The sequence below is a fragment of the Triticum aestivum genome, chromosome 4D (genome assembly GCF_018294505.1).
Source record: "Triticum aestivum cultivar Chinese Spring chromosome 4D, IWGSC CS RefSeq v2.1, whole genome shotgun sequence".
Lineage (NCBI taxonomy): Eukaryota > Viridiplantae > Streptophyta > Magnoliopsida > Poales > Poaceae > Triticum > Triticum aestivum.
This window is the reverse complement of record NC_057805.1, coordinates 166,169,854-166,191,023: the sequence shown is the minus strand read 5'-3', so window position 1 is coordinate 166,191,023 and position 21,170 is coordinate 166,169,854.

Genomic DNA, 21,170 nt, shown 5'->3' with positions numbered 1-21,170 from the left:
TTCATGATCTATAAGCATATAAATTTTTCTACTCTTCACATAAGCAAAATTCTTCTCATTCGGAATAGTGGGATCACTAATTCCCAAAGTTGACACTCTTCCAAACCCACTTTAGATGATGGTATTATGCATACTCCAAAAGATAGAAGTGAAGTTCATGGAGCATTCGACAATTAATATAGACTAACCAATATCCAAGCTCAAAATGTATAAGTGAAGCACACGAAACATTCTATAAAACCATACTCAAAAGATTTAAATGAAGCACAAAGAGCAATTCTATAAGATCATACTTAAAAGATATAAGTGACGCACATGAAGTATTCTATAAATTTATGAAGGGACATCTCATACTAGCATGGTTCTTAAAGAAAAAGAAAAACACAAAGGACACAAATCATGTGAACAAAACAAAAACCGAGGTATACCGATAATTGTTGAAGAAGAAAGATGGGATGCCAACCGGGGCATCCCCAAGCTTAGATGCTTGAGTATACTTGGAATATTTACTTGGGGTGCCTTGGGCATCCCCAAGCTTGAACTCTTGCCTCTCTTTATTCTTCTCACATCGGTAACTCCTCGTTCTTCGAATACTTCATCCACACAAAACTTTAACAAAAACTTTGTGAGATCTGTTAGTGTAATAAAGCAAACTACCACTTTAAGGTACTATAATGAACTCATTCTTTATTTATATTGGTGTTAAACCTAATTTATTCCAACTTCTGTATGGTTCATACCCCCCGATACTAGCCATAGATTCATCAAAATAAGCAAACAACACGCGAAAAACAGAATCTATAAAAAACAAGACATTCTGTAGTAATCTGGAAGTTTAGTAAACTTATGTAACTCCTAAAATTATGAAATAAATTTTATAATTTGAACAATTTGTACAGAAGTAATGTGCAAAAAGTTCCAGACCCATTTGACCTTCCAGTAAAAAATATAAATTCATGCACTACAGCCAAAGTTTCTGTTTTTGTTCTGCACATAGTAAACAAGCAATCTAATCATCCTAAAACCAAAGGTTGGCACATTATTTTTATAATACAATGGATATATACAAGGGGATAATTATTTACAGAGAAACTTCCATGAAAAATTCTACATTGTTTCCGTGAGCATGAACACAAGTGCTCAAGGTCGACCCTCACTTCTTCAATGCATAACTTTCCAATCACTTCTCTTTTTGAAAAACTTTTTAGGCATGAGAGGAAAGTAATATTATTTTTTGTATTTTCATTCTTTAAAAAAAATTGTATGTTTCACCCACAACTAAACAGAAACAAATAGGAAAAACAAAATCTACTTAGTGAAGAAAGCAAACAAGCACACACACGAGAATATCAACCCCACGCTATTGCTCCCCGGCAACAGCGCCAGAAAAGAGCTTGATAATCCCCAAGTGCTGAGAATCATCGTAGAAATTCCCAATGGTGGAAGTGATAAGTATGGAGTGTCGAACCCACAAGGAGCTAAATGTAAGATCAATATTCTCTCAAGTCCTATCTGCCACTGATACGACTCTACGTACACCGAACGTTTGCTTCCAACTAGAAACAAGAAATAAAACTACGTTGGGGGTATGAAGAGGATAACTTTGCATGATATCGGAGAGCTTAAAACATAAAAGTAGGTGCTGTTATCATAAAGTTAGAATATATTACTAAATATTATAAATAGCGAGTGTGGAATAATGATGGGTCGGTGTGCGGAATTATCCTAGGCAATCGTTAACAAGACCGGTAATCTCTATTGCAATTTCATATGAGGGAGAGGCATAAGCTAACATACTTTCTCTTCTTGGATCATATGCACTTATGATTGGAACTCTAGCAAGCATCCGCAACTACTAAAGATCATTAAGGTAAAACCCAACCATATCATTAAAGCATCAAGTCCTCTTTATTCCCATACGCAACAACCCCCTTACACTACTAGGAAAAGGCCTGCTACTGGCGCACCTGTTTTGCCTACTAATGGCGCACTACAGGTGCGCCACTAGCATCACGCCATTAGAATTTTTTTACTAATGGCGCACCATAGGTGCGCCATTAGTATACCAGATACTAATGGCGCACCAGGCAGTGCGCCATTAGTACATCACACGGTGCGCCATTACTATCTGACTTAGTAATGGCGCACCACATAGAAGTGTGCCATTACTAACATTTTTTTCAAAAAAAAATCAGAAATATTTTTTTCAATTTTTTTCTTTATCTCGAGTCACTATGGCTTAATCTCGAGTCAATATGCTTAATCTCAAGTCAAATCGCACTCTGTGATCAAACTTCCCGAAAGGTCACCCATCCTCACACTACTCCAGCCCAAGCACACTTAACTTCAGAGTTCTATCCAACCCCAACACCAGCTCACTTAACAGGCACTTGTTGATATATCTAGCATATCAATCCTATTAAACCTTGTTGATGTCTAAGACTTTGTTCATGTTCATGAGTGTGATGAAATTTTGAAAAAATATTTCAAACTTCCGTTCATATTACGTATCATATTATGAACATTTTTTCCAAAAAAAATTGAAACTATTTTTTTTCTATTACTAGTGGCGCACCTAGCAAATGGTGCGCCACTAGTAAGTTTGAAATTTTTTCCATTTCCCCCCTCGAGATCTTAAAAGTCCCGTATCTTTTTTTCTGTTAGGTTTTTGGGGATTCTAAAAATGTTCAACGGGGTTCCCCCAGTTGAATTCGGACGTATCTTTTCGAGTAGATGATTTTTCATATAAAAAACTTTTTAATCCGAGTTCGTATGCAAAAGTTATGCCCATTTTACAAATTCCAGAGAGATTTTGCAAATAAAGTCGAAATTCATATTTGTAAATTTTCCAACAACTAGACCACATATCACATGGGAAACTTATTTTTTTTGACATTTCCATCATTTTCTTTTATTTTTTCTATAACTGAAAAGGCGGTCCACAGGGGGGGTGCATTCGGTGGAATTTTTGGGCAAAGTTAGTAATGGCGCACCATGGGTGTGGTGCGCCATTACTAGTTTAACTAGTAATGGTGCACCACACCTTCGGTGCGCCACTACTAACAAATAGTAGTGGCGCACCGAGGGTGTGGTGCGCCATTACTAGTTAAAACTAGTAATGGCGCATTGTCCCCGGCGCATTGTCCCCTGGTGCGCCATTACTAGTTTTGAAAGAAAAATGTTAGTAGTGGCGCACCGAGGGTGTGGTGCGCCATTACTAGTTAAACTAGTAATGGCGCACTATCCCCTGGTGCGCCATTACTAGTTAAAAAAAATCTTAGTAGTGGCGCACCGTGGATGTGGTGCGCCATTAGTATTTGGACACTAATGGCGTACCAACACATGGTGCGCCATTAGTATATAGTAGTGGCGCACCACATGTGTGGTGCGCCATTAGTGTCCATATTATCTATAGCCCTTTTCCTAGTAGTGTTACTTGGGTTTGTGTTTCAGTCACTCACCAACCCACTATAAGCGAATCATGAACGTATTGCAACACCCTACAGCGGGAATCCCTCACGCTTGCGCGACACGGAGGGCACCATAGGACAGCACCAAAGTAAAACATACAACTCATACCAATCTAGATCATCAATCAACCCAAAGACAAAGGATATCTACTCAAAACATCATAGGATGGCAACACATCATTGGATCATAATATGTGGCATAAAGCACCATGTTCAAGTAGGGATTACAGCGGGGTGCGGGAGAGTGGACCGCGTAAAATAGATGATGGCGCCCTCCGGCAGGGTGCCGGAGAGGGCCTAGATTGATTTCTCATGGCTACAGAGGCTTGCGGCAGCGGAACTTCCGATTTAGGTTATTTTCTGGGGGTTTCTGTATTTATAGGAATTTTTGGCGTTGGTTTCACGTCAGGGGGGGTCTCCGAGTCGTCCACGAGGCAGGGGCCCACGCCCAGGGGGTGGGCGTGCCCCCCACCCTCGTGGACAGCCCGGGACTCTTCTGGCCCAACTCTTTTGCTCCAGGGGCTTCTTTTGGTTCATAAAAAGTCAACCAAAATTGGCACGTCAATTGGACTCTGTTTGGTATTCCTTTTCTGTAAAACTCAAAAACAAGGAAAAAACAGAAGTTGGCACTGGGCTCTAGGTTAATAGGTTAGTCCCAAAATCATATAAAATAGCATATAAATGCATATAAAACATCTAAGATGGATAATATAATAGCATGAATAATTCATAAATTATAGATACGTTGGAGACGTATCATGAACCAAGGAGTTTGTACGAGCAAGGAGATCGCCTACTTCGTGAAGATCTACCCTAGTGAGGCAAGTCCTTCATGGGAGATGGCCATGGTGGGATAGACAACGTTGCTTCTTCGTGGACTCTTCGTGGGTGGAGCCCTTCGTGGACTCGCACAACCATTACCCTTCATGGGTTTAAGTCTCCATCAACGTGGATGTACGATAGCACCACCTATCGGAACCACGGGAAAAATCTTCGTGTCTACGTTGCGTTTGCTCCCTCCAAACTCCTCCCCTTTACCTTCATATGCAGTGATTTACATTCCGCTGCTATACTCTTAGAATTCATGTGTAGGTTGATTGGTTTACTTGTGCTAGGTTGCTAAAATCTGTCAAGACTTAAAATTGGGAAAAGTCTAGATTTTTACTTGGTCAAGTAGTCTAATCACCCCCCCTCAAGACATACTTTCGATCGTACAAGTGGTATCAGAGCTTTGGTGTCCATTTGCCTTGATTTTCATAGCTTTGGTGATCATAGCCTTGGTTTCACAACCTAAGAGAGTATGGCGTCTAGCGAGGGGAATTACCACCATAGAGGTCCTTACTTTGGTGGTACTAATTTTGCTAGTTGGAAGCATAAGATGAAAATGCATATTCTTGGACATAACCCGCCGTTTGGGCTATTGTGTGTATTGGCTTGCAAGGTGAATTCTTCGATGGGAGAGAACTGAATCGTGAAGCTACCGCGGAAGAATTGAAGATGCTGCAATACAATGCTCAAGCTTGCGAGATCCTCTTCAACGGATTGTGCCCCAAAGAATTCAAGAAAATCAGCCGTCTTGAGAATGCAAAGGAAATTTGGGATAATTTGATTGATATGCACGAAGGTACCGACTCCGTCAAGGAATCCAAATTGGATGTGCTTCAAAGTCAGCTTGACAAGTTCAAAATGAAGGATGGTGAAGGTGTCGCTGAAATGTACTCTAGGCTTGGTCTCATCACAGATGAGATTGTCAGCTTAGGAAGTGAAGAGATGACCAATAGATTCATCATCAAGAAGATCCTAAGAGCCTTGGATGGAAAATATGATACCGTGTGCACATTGATCCAAGTGATGCCCAACTACAAAGATCTCAAGCCAACGGAAGTCATTGGTAGAATTGTTGCTCATGAGATGTCACTCAAGGATAAAGAAGAGCTTCACAACAAGTCTAGTGGTGCTTACAAAGCCTCATGTGATGCTCCTACATCATCAAGTGAGAAACAAGCCTTCAATGAGGAATTGAGCCTAATGGTGAAGAACTTCAACAAGTTCTACAAGAGTAGAAGCAAAGAAAGAAGTTCCAAGTCAAGGTCCTACAATGACAACAGATCTTCTAGTCGTGAGCGTAATTGCTACAATTGTGGAAGACCCGGACACTACTCCAATGAGTGTACGGCTCCCTACAAAAAAAGAGAAGACTCACCTAAAAGGAGAAGTAGAAGAGAAGAATCACCTCCAAGAGAGAGAAGGAGTAGATATGACCGTTATGAATGAAGAACCTTTCGCAGAACAAAGGATTCGGACAGGAAGGACAAGTCATCAAGGAGCTACACAAAATGAAGACATCAAGCTCATGTTGGTGAATGGGTATCCGGCTCCGACTCCGACCATCACTCCGAGAGAAGTTATCACTCTGACTCAGAATATACTCAAGATGAAGGTGTTGCCGGTCTAGCATTTGTGTCAACCAACTCCTATGACATATTTGACTCGCCAAATGAAGGAATTGGAAGATGATTCATGGCTAAAGGCCCAAAGGTATCACATCTTGAGTATGTTGATTTTTGTCGGCGTTCTGGGAACGGGGGTCCCTAGACTTGCCTGCCTGCGACCCACGGCATGGCTCCACTAACGGCCTGGTACGGCCCATCTTCATCAGCAAACACTCAAGACCCTCGCGAGGCGGGTGACACAAGACCTCCTCAGGGGCAGCCTCACTAGGTTGGCTCGTGAGGAGCGGAGAGATCAAGGCAAGGGGCACCTCGTGAGGTTCCCGTGATGTGAGCCATGACGACCAAGGCCAGGCGGGCGCTAGCGGGTGCAGAGTACTAGTTTCCTCTTCGGTGCTAAAGGAGCAGGCGCAGGCGAGGAGTCCCTAGGCATCAGGAAAAGGTTTCCATATCGGTGCAACGAGACCAAGACCAGCAGGACGACAGGATGGAGGTCATCGCGGAGCCCATGAAGACGTCACCACCAGATCCTTTGGCAGGGGAAGACCACCTTTTGTCAGGATAGCTTGTACTAGCTGTCCCCCTTCAAACTGGTCGTTGTGGGATCCCTTCCCGCCTAATATTTGGGAAGAGGACCCGGGCCTCTATAAATAGGACTAGCCACCTGTAACGCCCACGATGCGGCTATATCTCCCACGTGTCGAGGCACGACTTAGAGGCATAACCGCATAGTGGTTTTGTCGCAAGAAGGGTCATCTTCACACAATCCCATGTAATGAACAAGGATGGGATAAAGAGTTGGCTTACAATCGCCACTTCACACAATACATAAATATTATTCATACATCATCCAAAATACAAGCATATAGACCGACTACGGTCAAAATCCAGATGAAAATAAGACAACCCCAAATGCTAGATCCCCGATCGTCCCAACTAGGCTCCACTACTGATCATCAGGAAAAGACACATAGTAACGACCACGTTCCTCGTCGAACTCCCACTTGAGATCGACGCCATCATCTGCACTGGCATCGTCGGCACCTGCAACTGTTTTGGTAGAATCTGTGAGTCATGGGGACTCAGCAATCCCACACCCGCGAGATCAAGACTATTTAAGCTTGTGGAAAAGGATGGTGTAATGAGGTGGAGCTGCAGCGGCACTAAGCATATATGCTGGCTAACTTGCGCAAATGAGAGCGAGAAGAGAAGCAACGGAACGGTCGTCATCTAGCAATAACCAAGAAGTGATCCTGAACACCTACTTACGTCAAGCATAACTCAGACCGTGTTCACTTCCCGGACTCCGCCGAGAAGAGACCATCACGGCTATGCACGCAGTTGATGTATTTTAATTGGGTCAAGTGACAAGTTCTCTACAACCGGACATTAAAAAATTCCCATCTGCCTCATAACCACGGGCACGGCTTTCGAAAGATATTACCTTGCAGGGGTGTCCCAACATAGCCCATCATAAGCTCTCACGGTCAACGAAGGATAAACCTTCTCCCGGAAAGACCCGATCAGTCTCGGAATCCCGGTTTACAAGACATCTCGACAATGGTAAAACAAGACCAGCAAAGCCACCCAAATGTCCCGACAAATCCCGATAGGAGCTGCACATATCTCGTTCTGAGGGCACACCGGATGAGACATCCTACGAGTAAAACCAGACCTCGAGTTTCCAGGAGGGGGCCCCGCAGTCTGCTCAGTTCGGACCAACACTCGAAGGAGCACTGGCCCGGGGGGGTTAAAATAAGATGACCCTCGGGCTCGCGAAAACCCGGGGGAAAAGGCTTAGGTAGCAAATGGTAAAACCAAGGTTGGGCCTTGCTGGAGGAGTTTTACTCAAGGCGAACTGTCAAGGGGGTCCCATAAATCACCCGACCGCGTAAGGAATGCAAACTCAAGGAACATAATCCTGATATAACAGTAACTAGGGCGGCAAGAGTGGAACAAAACACCAGGCATAAGGCCGAGCCTTCCACCCTTTAAGAATCTGCCAGAAATATTTTATAGCAAAAGTAGAGCAAGATTGAGTCATGCTATGGCACTCCATAATTGCAAACAAGGGCAGGAATGGATCAATTACAACTATAGCTACAAAACATCCTTACTGAACATCTCCAAAATATGCATGGATCTCTCTGTAGCATCAAGTTTACATGGCAACAAAATAACAGCAGACAAGGACTTAGAGAAATCACTAAGTCCCTGAAATCAGAAATATTACGGAGCCTACTTTGCATGCTTGTGCTAGTCACCACAGAGATCAAAAAAATACATGGCATACACCCTTAGAAAGATGGCGTGGCATAATTCAAAACACATGTAGAGCTCATGCTCAAAAGATGCACAGATTAAATGATACAAAAATGACAAATCTCCAAGTTCTATCAAGAACCAGAGAATAACAGCAACTAACCCTCTTCCAACAGAGATTTGGGCATCAAGATGACCTCTAATGAACATGGTGCAATTGAACAAAATGTAGAGCATCACGAGGCGAACAATTTGACATACTACACGCGCGAATCGGAGCTACGTGCAAGAAGTTACGCACTGAGAAGCATGAGCACTTGCTGTAAAAAAATCCAGGACTTAGGGAAAAAAACGGGCACGGGAGAAGTCAACGCGTACAGTGCTCTATCGATCGGATCTGGCCTCGGGCTCGTTAATGGCGGCCAGTGTCGAAGGAAGGAGATGAGGACGAGGCGCCGGCGGCCGGAGGAGGGGGGGCGGCGCCGGAGGGCGGTGACGGTGATGGCCGGCGGCGGCGACGGCTCCGGGCGGCGCGACGGCGGCGGCGCAGTGCGGCGGCGCGGCGAGGGCGGTGGGGCCGGCCGGCGAGCACGGCGGCGGAGGGAGCCGGCGGGCGCGGGCGCGGGCACGGGAGGCGGCGGCGGCGGGCGCGCGGGCCGCGCAGGCCAGCTGCGGGCCGGTCGGGCCGCGGCGGCGGCGGCGGACGGGTGCCACATGGCGCGGGCTGATTCGCCGAGCGGTGCGGGCAGACGTTGTCCGGCGGCGCGAGGTGGAAGACGCTAGGGTTTGACTGCAGATGTATTTCGGGATGCTCACTTATTAATAGGTAGAGGGAGCTAGGAGGCTCCAAATGAGGTGCGGTTTTTGCCCACACGATCGTGATCGAACGACCTAGAGCATGGAAGAGAGTTTGGTGAGTTTTGGGATGGTTTTAGAGGGGTTTTTGCTGGACACTCAAATGGACTTTGCCGATGCCCGATTAACCGTTGGAGTACCAAACGACCTCCAAATGGAACGAAACTTGACCGGTGGTCTCCGGGTGGTATATTAAGGCCACTTGACAAGCCTCGGTCCATTCCGAGAAAGTTTGACACCCGCACACAAAATAAAACAAGAGGGGTGCACCGGAGGAGATAGGAGCGCCGGATTGGAAAACGGACAACGGGGAAAATGCTCGGATGCACGAGACGAACACGTATGCAAATGCAATGCACATGATGACATGATATGAAAATGTATGACATGACAAAATACAAAACGAAAGACAAAACCCGACAACGGAGGGAAAATCATAACACATAGCCGGAAATTTCAAGAGTCGGAGTTACAAATATGGCAAGTTACATGCGGGGTGTTACAACACTCCACCACTACGAGAGGATCTCGTTCTCGTCCCGAGATCTAGGACTGAAAGAACTCCGGATATTCGGAACGGAGGTGGTCCTCACGTTCCCAGGTGGCTTCCCGGTCGGAATGGTGCGACCACTTCACTTTCAGAAATTTGATTGACTTGTTGCGAGTCTTGCGCTCAGTTTCTTCAAGATAGCAACGGGGTGCTCATGATAAGACAAATCTTCTTGGAGGTCAATCTCTTCGAAGTTGATAGTGCACTCAGGCGTCTTGAAGCACTTGCAGAGCTGTGACACGTGGAACACATCGTGCACGTTCGCGAAGTTGGAAGGAAGTTCAAGTTGATAGGCGAGGTCGCCTCTTTTGCCAATGATCTTGAAAGGACCCACGTATCTAGGGGCAAGCTTCCCTTTGATACCGAAGCGACGAGTGCCTTTCATTGGAGAGACGCGGAGGTAGACATGGTCTCCGATCTCGAAAGCCAAATCACGATGCTTACTATCATAGTAGCTCTTCTGGCGCGATTGCGCGGCTTCGAGATTATCACGGATGACTTTACACATTTCTTCAGCTTCAGTGATTAAGTCATTGCCAAGAAGTTGGCGTTCACCAGTCTCTGACCAATTGAGAGGAGTACGACACTTTCTGCCATAGAGAATCTCGAATGGGGCCTTGCCCGAACTCGCTTGGAAGCTGTTGTTGTAGGAGAATTCAGCATAAGGAAGACAATCTTCCCATTTCATGCCAAAGGAAATGACACAAGCCCTAAGCATATCTTCAAGAATTTGATTGACTCGCTCGACTTGGCCACTAGTTTGAGGATGGAAAGCTGTGCTGAAACGAATGTTAGTGCCCATGGCCTTCTGGAAGGAGTCCCAGAACTTAGAGGTGAAGATGCTTCCACGATCTGAAGAAATAAATTGTGGAATGCCGTGCAAGGAGACAATTCTGGAGGTGTATAGCTCTGCCAGCTGAGCTGCTGTGATGGATTCTTTGGTTGGAAGGAAATGAGCCACTTTAGAAAGCTTGTCGATGACAACGAAGATAACATCATTTCCGCGCTTGGACTTGGGAAAACCAGTCACGAAGTCCATTTCGATATGATCAAACTTCCATTCCGGGATAGCAAGAGGTTGGAGGAGACCCGCTGGTCGTTGGTGTTCTGCTTTCACTCTTCGGCAGACATCACATTCATTCACGAATTGAGCAATTTCTCGCTTCATTCGAGTCCACCAATACGACTGCTTGAGGTCATGATACATCTTCGTACTTCCAGGATGAATGGAAAGGAGAGAATTGTGCGCCTCGTTCATTATGACTTTCCTTAGATCACCTTTAGGAACCACAATCCGGTCCTCGAAGAACAAAGTGTCTCTGTCATCAATGCGGTAGCACTTGTATTTGGAAAGACCCTTGTCGATACCACGTTTCACCTTCTTCACCATGGCATCAAGGAGTTGTGCCTCACAAATTTGATCTTCCAATGTAGGAGAGACTATGAGGTTGGCAAGAAAGCCTTGAGGGACAACTTGGAGATTCAGCTTGCGGAAAGCTTCACAAAGATCCAGTTGGAATGGCTTGAGAATTAAGCTGTTGCAATAAGCCTTCCTCCTTAAAGCATCTGCAATGACATTTGCCTTGCCTGGAGTATATTCAATACTCGGATTGTACTCTTGAATCATTTCGACCCATCGAGTCTGCCTGAGGTTGAGGTTGGGCTGAGTGAAGATGTACTTGAGACTCTTGTGATCGGTGAAAATGTCCACTTGTCTTCCCAACAAGAGATGTCTCCACATTATTAATGCATGGACAACTGCCGCCAACTCAAGATCGTGAGTGGGGTAGTTCTTCTCGTTGGGCTTCAACTGACGAGAGGTATAGGCCATGTCGGGACCCCGATTCCAAGTCACACCGATCTAGCCTGTAACACCTCATATCACTTTGCGGCCTCACGCACGGTACTCCCACGGGTGTCGCCTTACCATGGCCCGGGACCGTTTGCGCCTTTTGGCTCACGTATATGACAATGTCGCTAGCATCCATATGACAGAGAACCCGGGCCGACATGGCTAGTCGTGAACCCAAAGCGGCACTAACGTATGGGGACAGGCATACATGAATCAATGTCGAACGTGTCGGTCAGCAGCGTGCGAATCCGGGCTATAGCACTGGGCTAACAGGACTCCGGGAACCCGGGCTGTAGCAGGCTAGGCAGGACTCCGGATGTCACCGCGTGACATTTCCCCGAAGGGACAGACACAGGAACGATATGAAACACATGCCGGCCAGTCAAGTGTCTAGAGCAGTAGTGCTGGGCTAGCAGGACTCCGGTGAACCGGGCTGTAGCGGACTACTATGGCTCAAGGAGGCACTAGACTACATTTCCCCATAAGAGAGGCTGCTAAGGATAGACAACTAGATTGTTGGATCCCACACATACCAAGCATTTCAATCATACACACAATATGCTCGATATGTGCAAATACAACATGGCATCACAACAAGACTCTACGACTCAGAGTATTTATCTATTAGGCTCCGAAGAGCCAGATATTACAAACATGGGTCTCATGACCCAACATTCAGAGCATACAAGTCAAAGCACATGCGGAAGCTTAACATGTCTGAGTACAGACATCTACAAATGAAAAAGGCTGAGAAGCCTGACTATTTACTAGATCCTGCCGAGGGCACAAGATCGTAGCTGAGGTATCAAGCTAAACGTCGAAGTCCACACGGGACTACTAGCGAGACTGACGTCTCTTTGCAAAACATAAAATAAGCAAACATGAGTACAAATGTACCCAGCAAGACTTACATCAGAACTATCTACATATGCATCGGTATCAACAAAAGGGGTGGTGGAGTTTAACTGCAGCAAGCCAGCTTTGACTCAGTGGCTAACCTGAACTACGACTGCAAGCAACTCTTTTGAGGTGGCGCACACGAGTCCACATATTCACCATATCAATACACCACTATGGATCCGCTCCCGTCTCCCTACGAGAACGCCATCCATAGCACTCACGCTTATCTTGCGCATTTTAGAGTATCCACTTTCACTTGTCTATGAACTGTTATAGGCAACCCAGAAGTCCTTTACCGCGGACACGGCTATTCGAATAGATGATGTTAACCCTGCAGGGGTGTACTTCGTCACACACGCTCTCGCCACTTACCACCATGTACACGTCGTGTACCTCGGCAACCTTCAAGCGGAAGCCTGGCGAGGGAGTCGGCCACGACCTGACTAACCACACAAGTCTCTCGTCCAGGTTTATCGCCTATTCGGGTTCCATCCGCAAGGAGATCCGGCCGGGGTGTCGCTCACGGCCCCAAACGATGTGTGCAGGGTTCCCGAGCCCACCATCCGGGTGCCACTCGGTACACCAGGCCACGTGTGCCTAGTCTGTCCCAAGCCCACCTGTACCGGGTGCCACTTGGTAGACTACTAACACTACCTACAAACACCAGAGACTAGTTGCAACTCCTGGACAGAGATCAGGTTGATTAATAAGTCGAGAGAGCTTGGAGCGCCCGGAGCCCAATGTGTGGTAGTAACTGTTCATGGATCACAAACACAGAACTCAGTTCCTGAGGACGGTTTCAATGAGACAACCCACCATGTACTCCTACATGGCCTCTCACCGCTACCTTTACCAAATCGTGTTCACACACTTAGCTCTCACACAGTAGGACATGTTCACCAACTTTCCAATTCATTCCCGATGAATCAGACCTGACACAACTCTAAGCAATAGCAGGCATGACAAACAAGCATGAATGAGTAGGCACATCAGGGCTCAAACAACTCCTACTCATGCTAGTGGGTTTCATCTATTTACTGTGGCAATGACAGGTCATGCAGAGGATAAAGGGGTTCAGCTACCGCAGCAAGTAACAGATGAATCGTTGTTGTCCTAATGCAGTAAAAGAGAGCAGGAGCGAGAGAGTGGGATTGTATCGGAATGAACAAGGGGGTTTTGCTTGCCTGACACTTCCGAAGATAGTATAGCTCTTCATCGGTGTCATCGATCGCATCGTCGAAGCAACGTCTACTGAGAGGGGACAACACCGGCAAACAGAGAAGAAACACGATCAATGCAATGCACAATATGATGCATGCTATGACATGGCAATATGCTGTGGATTGAGCTAATGCAGCTAGCAACATATTAAATGGAGTTGGTTTGAACCTTAGGTTCAAATTCAAACTTCATATGTGGAAATTCAAATGCCATTTACATGATTTGTCCTAAACAGCAGCTGTAAGTTGTTCTAACATGCATGAAAATGCCATATTCAGATTCTCTGGATTTTTCTGATCATTTTTCATATATAATTTATTTCATTCTGAGTTACGGTTGATTTTCTATGATTTTTAGAAGTTTAGGGCATTTTCTGGAATTTCCTGATTAAAAATAAATCCAGAAAATGTAATACTGCGTCAGCATTGCGTCAGGGTGACGTCAGCATTGACCAAAGTCAAATCTGACTGTGGGGCCCAGGTCAACGCTGAGGTGGCGGGGTCAAAGCATTAGCTTAATTTAAAGCAGGGAATAACCCTGTGGTTAATTATGAGGTGGGGCCCGGCTGTCTGTGACTCTTGGGTTTGATTAAGAGGTGGTTAACGCCTAATTAACCTGGCCACGTCAGCACGGCCGGGGTTAGTCCGCCGGCGACCATCCAGCGCGGCGGAGGCACGCCGGAGTTCCTCGGGACGGCGCTACAGGCGTCGGCTCGACGCACTGGAAGTACCAGAGGGATGCCCATCCTCGTGCGCATCCAGGGATCACGCGGGAAGCTGCGGGGTGGCCGGAGACGATGGCTACGGCAACCATGGTGGTGGCCGGAGCTCGGCTAGATGCAGGCGCGGGGCTGCAGGGTACAGCGAGGCCAGCTAAGGGGATCTGCGGCCTCCTGGTACATCTAGGAGCTCGCTAGGCTCGTCGGCTTGAGCGGAGCGGCACGGCAGCGCCATGCCCGGCGTCCATGGCGGACGGCGGTGCTCGGTACGGTGGCTAGCACGGCTACGGCGGGGGGGGGGAAGACTACGGGGAAAGAGGGGAAACGTAGTAGAGCTCACAGCGGTCTCGTAGGCGGTCTCAGTCAGCTCGGGGAGGCACTGGAATCGGTGGGGCAGCGGTGGCGATCTCCGGCGCCCGAGGTTGAAGACGAGTGCGAAGGGGGCTTCACACGGCGTCCGGCGATGCGTGGCTGATGGAGACGATGCAGGAAGACGGCGCGGAGCTCGTGGGCATGACGGAGGGGCGAGGCGGTGACTGTGGCCGCGGTGGTGCTAGTCGGCGGCGGCAGGAGCGTTCGGTGGGGGGGGGGGGGGAAACGGCGAGGGAGAGAGCCAGGGGAAAGGGAGAAGGTCGGGAGAGAGTGAGAGAGTTCTAGGGGCGCGTGGCGACGTCCTGGCGTCGAAGCAGCGGCGGAAGCAGGAGGTGGCTCGGCGCGTGGGCGCGCGCGGCGAGCACACGCTCGGCGTCCTTCTGGCGCGGTGGAGACGACGACTGGCGTCGGCCAGCTGGGTTGGGCCGCACAGTGTTGGGCTATCTGGTGGGCTGGCAGGTGGGCTGTGCCAAGTAGGTGGCCAGGTACTTCTCTCTCTCTCTCTTTCCTAATTTAGTTCCTGTTTTCTATTGTTCTGTAGTCTTTAGGGCTTTATTAAAAATACTTAGACAGATCCAAAAATCATCAAACTGCTCAATGCCACTTTTTGGAATATAACCAACAGCAAACATTTTAGTTCATGATTATTTGAGCATTAAAATATTTAATAGCATTTAAATTTCCAAATGCAAATACTATATGATTTAATTCAGAGCCCAAATATGTCATGGAAAAATGTGCAACACGTCTGGTTATTGCTTCTAGCATTTCCCAGAAATGATGAACATTTTTGAAAGCCATTTGGAGTCACTGAGAATATTTTAGTTGAACCTAGTGAATTCCTTTAATGCTAGGGTTTAGGCAATCCCCATTTCAAATTTATTTGAAACTTAAACATGATGCACACATGACTAGCTAGCCTAGAGCAAACCAGAACTAGGGATGTGACAGGCCACAACTTTCTTCTCTTGCATTAACATAGCACCGAGACCTTGGAGAGAAGCATCACAGAAAACTTCATACGGCTTGGATTCATCAGGAGGAGTCAAGACAGGAGCTGTGACTAGTTTCTCTTTGAGAGTGTTGAAAGCAACGTCACACTCAGGAGACCAGACATATTTCACATGCTTCTGTAGGAGGTTGGAAAGAGGTTTTGCAATCTTGGAGAAATTCTCAACGAATCTTCGGCAATAGCTTGCAAGACCAAGAAAACTGCGGAGCTGCTTGACATTTTGAGGAGGTTCCCAATTCACAATTGCGGACACCTTCTCGGGGTTAATAGCGATGCCCTTGGCAGAGATGATGTGACCAAGGAAAAGAACTTCATCAAGCCAAAACTTACATTTAGAGAACTTCGCATAGAATTGATACTCTCTGAGCTTGTCGAGCACCAATCGCAAATGTTTGGCATGATCCTGCTTATTCTTGGAGAAGACCAAGATATCATCGAGATACACCAGAACGAATTCATTGGTATAGGGGTTGAAGATGGAATTCATCATCCGAGAGAACACTGGAGGAGCATTGACAAGACCGAAAGATAAGTAGAATCAACGGATAGAAATTGCAACATATAGTCTTCACAATAGACATTCGAACGAAGATGAACGAATGAATTCCGTAGTAAATCATCACACTTCCATAAGTTGAGAAGCCACTTGAAAAAGATATGGAAACAACATATGAATTCGAAGCAACTCGAATACCACAATATAAAACAAAAACAAGTATTGGCTTGCAGAATAAGCCGGAACAAACATATGATAGAGGTTTCGTCCGAAGTTTTCGTGGTGGGGCCCACACGGGCTCAATCGTACAGCACCATCATGTACAAGGCTGTGCACATGACATACGAAGCGTCCCCGAGTCGGCATAGCCATGGACTCTTTAAGACACTACGAGACCACTGTAAAATCAACCATATACAGGCGGACCACTAGATGTCGAACCCCAATCTCATATCATGCGTCTGTCGGAAAGATATCCTAAGGCTACTTGAATTCCCACTTATAAACTCCCGAAACTTTCTGGTTATGCAGTCTGGTGTAGGGGATACAGGGGACACAAAATATATCACCCAAACTAGCAATCCCTAGATCCAGCTGTATCCATCCGTCAACACATAACCAAGAAACCTTCGGAAATCGTTTACCTCAACCTTCAAAAACATCCGTTATACAAGTTATGGCAATACTCCCGAACTCCCGCCCCAGTACTGGGTGGCGTCGAGGTGATCTCACCAACAACTGCATAAAAGAGATTTCGATGTCGGCGGAACTCAGGTATTCCAGAACTGCAACGATAAAATTGTGACGACAACACCTCGGAGCTCAACTCCCCGGGACACTGCCACAACCCCAAAATGTCAGGAGGCACCAAGAACAATGTTCTCGTCACAAAACCATCGGAACGATTCCAAGATACCCGCGTGATCCTAAAAAAAAATTTAGTGAAATTTTGAGGAGAGAATAGTCAAAACTTCTACGTCAGGAGACCTCACCAGAGCGATGAAGAGACTGAGGAGTAAAAAGAATCCTACTCTCCGATATATATCATCCTAAGACTCAAAACATTTTGTTCTAGACTCAACAACGCCAGCGATTCGATCAAGCAGGGGGCTCCTAAGTCGGGGATGGCTCTGATTACCAACTTGTAACGCCCACGATGCGGCTATATCTCCCACGTGTCGAGGCACGACTTAGAGGCATAACCGCATAGTGGTTTTGTCGCAAGAAGGGTCATCTTCACACAATCCCATGTAATGAACAAGAATGGGATAAAGAGTTGGCTTACAATCGCCACTTCACACAGTACATAAATATTATTCATACATCATCCAAAATACAAGCATATAGACCGACTACGGTCAAAATCCAGATGAAAATAAGACAACCCAAATGCTAGATCCCCGATCGTCCCAACTGGGCTCCACTACTGATCATCAGGAAAAGACACATAGTAACGACCACGTTCCTCGTCGAACTCCCACTTGAGATCGACGCCATCATCTGCACTGGCATCGTCGGCACCTGCAACTGTTTTGGTAGAATCTGTGAGTCACGGGGACTCAGCAATCCCACACCCGTGAGATCAAGACTATTTAAGCTTGTGGAAAAGGATGGTGTACTGAGGTGGAGCTGCAGCGGCAATAAGCATATATGGTGGCTAACTTGCGCAAATGAGAGCGAGAAGAGAAGCAACGGAACGGTCGTCATCTAGCAATAACCAAGAAGTGATCCTGAACATCTACTTACGTCAAGCATAACTCAGACCGTGTTCACTTCCCGCACTCCGCCGAGAAGAGACCATCACGGCTACACACGCAGTTGATGTATTTTAATTGGGTCAAGTGACAAGTTCTCTACAACCGGACATTAACAAATTCCCATCTGCCTCATAACCGCGGGCACGGCTTTCGAAAGATATTACCCTGCAGGGGTGTCCCAACATAGCCCATCATAAGCTCTCACGGTCAACGAAGGATAAACCTTCTCCTGGAAAGACCCGATCAGTCTCGGAATCCCGGTTTACAAGACATCTCGACAATGGTAAAACAAGACCAGCAAAGCCACCCGAATGTGCCGACAAATCCCGATAGGAGCTGCACATATCTCGTTCTCAGGGCACACCGGATGAGACATCCTACGAGTAAAACCAGACCTCGAGTTTCCAGGAGGGGGCCCCGCAGTCTGCTCAGTTCGGACCAACACTCGAAGGTGCACTGGCCCGGGGGGGGGGGGGTTAAAATAAGATGACCCTCGGGCTCGCGAAAACCCGGGGGAAAAGGCTTAGGTAGAAAATGGTAAAACCAAGGTTGGGCCTTGCTGGAGGAGTTTTACTCAAGGCGAACTGTCAAGGGGGTTCCATAAATCACCCGACCGCGTAAGGAACGCAAACTCAAGGAACATAATCCCGGTATAACAGTAACTAGGGCGGCAAGAGTAGAACAAAACACCAGGCATAAGGCCGAGCCTTCCACCCTTTACCAAATATATAGATGCATTAATTAAATAAGAGATATTGTGATATCCCAACATATCCATGTTCCGACATGGAACAAACTTCAACTTCACCTACAACTAACAACGCTATAAGAAGGGCTGAGCAAAAGCGGTAACTTAGCCAAACAACGGTTTGCTAGGAAAGGATGGTTAGAGGCTGACATGGCAAAATGGGAGACATGATATAGCAAGTGATAGGTAGCGGAGCATGGCAATAGAGCGAACAACTAGCATAGCAAAGATAGAAGTGATTTCGAGGGGTGGTCATCTTGCCTGCAAGGTTCTCAGAGTTGTCGAAAGCTTGATCCTCGTAAGCGTACTCGACAGGTTCCTCATTCACGAACTCGTCTCCCGGCTCTACCCAAGACAAGAACACAAACAAACGGAACCACAATCTACAACGAGAAATGCGCAAGCAACATGATGCAAAACATGTATGATATGCAAGATATGATATGCGGTGCATATGCGTGCTCCGGAAGGAAAATGATGAACATGGCAGTAACTTGGCAAACCAATCATGCCACTGGAAAGATGAGATGATTTCGGTCGAAATCGATATAAAGATCACCGGAAACGGATGCACGGTTTGCAAATGGCAAGCAAAACAAGAATGACACGAATCTGCGATAAACAGCAAGATAGCACTTAAAATGCAACAAGCGATAATACTACAGCACCCCAACATAGCAACACAGCACATGGCAGTAATCTACAGGAGATGCTTGACAAAAGATGAACACTGAGAAACGGCTAGATCACAAGATATCAAGCTCAAACAAGCATGGCAAAAATGCAAAAGATAACAGGATCACAGACAGTGAAAAACTGGACATGGCAGTAAACAGCATCAGGTAGCAATGTTCAGAGCACGAAATCAACATGCTACAGGAACTTAACATAGCAAAACAAGGCTTGGCAGTGTTTTACTAAAATCACATGATAAAAATACCTTACTGACCAGAAGCCAAAAAGGACCAGAAGATATGATGGCAAGCATGTGAACATAGCAAGTTTCGTTATCAGGTTTCAGACTTAGCAGAAAACAGAGCATGGCAGAAATAATAATATGTAGGCCTCTTTGTGAGCTTGATGCACTCACTACAGAGCAACGCATGACAAACCAAGCATATCTACAGCAAGATGGCATGTTTTTGAAGCTATACATGGCAAGAACAAATACATAGCATTTATGGATCAACTACAATAATCTTGGCAAAATTGCATATCATGTTAAGAATCTGCCAGAAATATTTTATAGCAAAAGTAGAGCAAGATTGAGTCATGCTATGCACTCCATAATTTCAAACAAGGGCAGGAATGGATCTATTACAACTATAGCTACAAAACATCCTTACTGAACATCTCCAAAATATGCATGGATCTCTCTGTAGCATCAAGTTTACATGGCAACAAAATAACAGCAGACAAGGACTTGGAGAAATCACCAAGTCCCTGAAATCAGAAATATTACGGAGCCTACTTTGCATGCTTGTGCTAGTCACCACAGAGATCACAAAAATACATGGAATACACCCTTGGAAATATGGCATGGCATACTTCAAAACACATGTAGAGCTCATGCTCAAAAGATGCACAGATTAAATAATACAAAAATGACAAATCTCCAAGTTCTGTCAAGAACCAGAGAATAACAGCAACCAGCCCTCTTCCAACAGAGATTTGGGCATCAAGATGACCTCTAATGAACATGGTGCAACATGCAAGAAGTTATGCACTGAGGAGCATGAGCACTTGCTGTAAAAAATCCAGGACTTAGGGAAAAAAACGGGCACGGGAGAAGTCAACGCGTAGAGTGCTCTATCGATCGGATCTGGCCTCGGGCTCGTTAATGGTGGCCGGTGTCGAAGGAAGGAGATGAGGACGAGGCGCCGGCGGCCGGAGGAGGGGGGGGGGGGCGGCGCCGGAGGGCGGTGACGGTAATGGCCGGCGGCGGCGACGGCTCCGGGCGGCGCGACGGCGGCGGTGCAGTGCGGCGGCGCGGCGAGGGCGGCGGGGCCGGCCCGCGAGCACGGCGGAGGGAGCCGGCGGGCGCGGGCACGGGAGGCGGCGGCGGCGGGCGCGCGGGCCGCGCGGGCCAGCTGCGGGCCGGGCGGGCCGCGGCAGCGGTGGCAGACGGGTGCCACGTGGCGCGGGCTGATTCGCCGGGCGGTGCAGGCGGACGTTGTCCGGCGGCGCGAGGTGGAAGACGCTAGGGTTTGACTGCAGATGTATTTCGGGATGCTCACTTATTAATAGGTAGAGGGAGCTAGGAGGCTCCAAATGAGGTGCGGTTTTCGCCCACACGATCGTGATCGAACGACCTAGAGCACGGAAGAGAGTTGGGTGGGTTTTGGGCTGGTTTTAGAGGGTTTTTGCTGGACACTCAAATGGACTTTGCGGATGCCCGGTTAACCGTTGGAGTACCAAACGACCTCTAAATGGAACGAAACTTGACCGGTGGTCTCCGGGTGATATATTAAGGCCACTTGACAAGCCTCGGTCCATTCCGAGAAAGT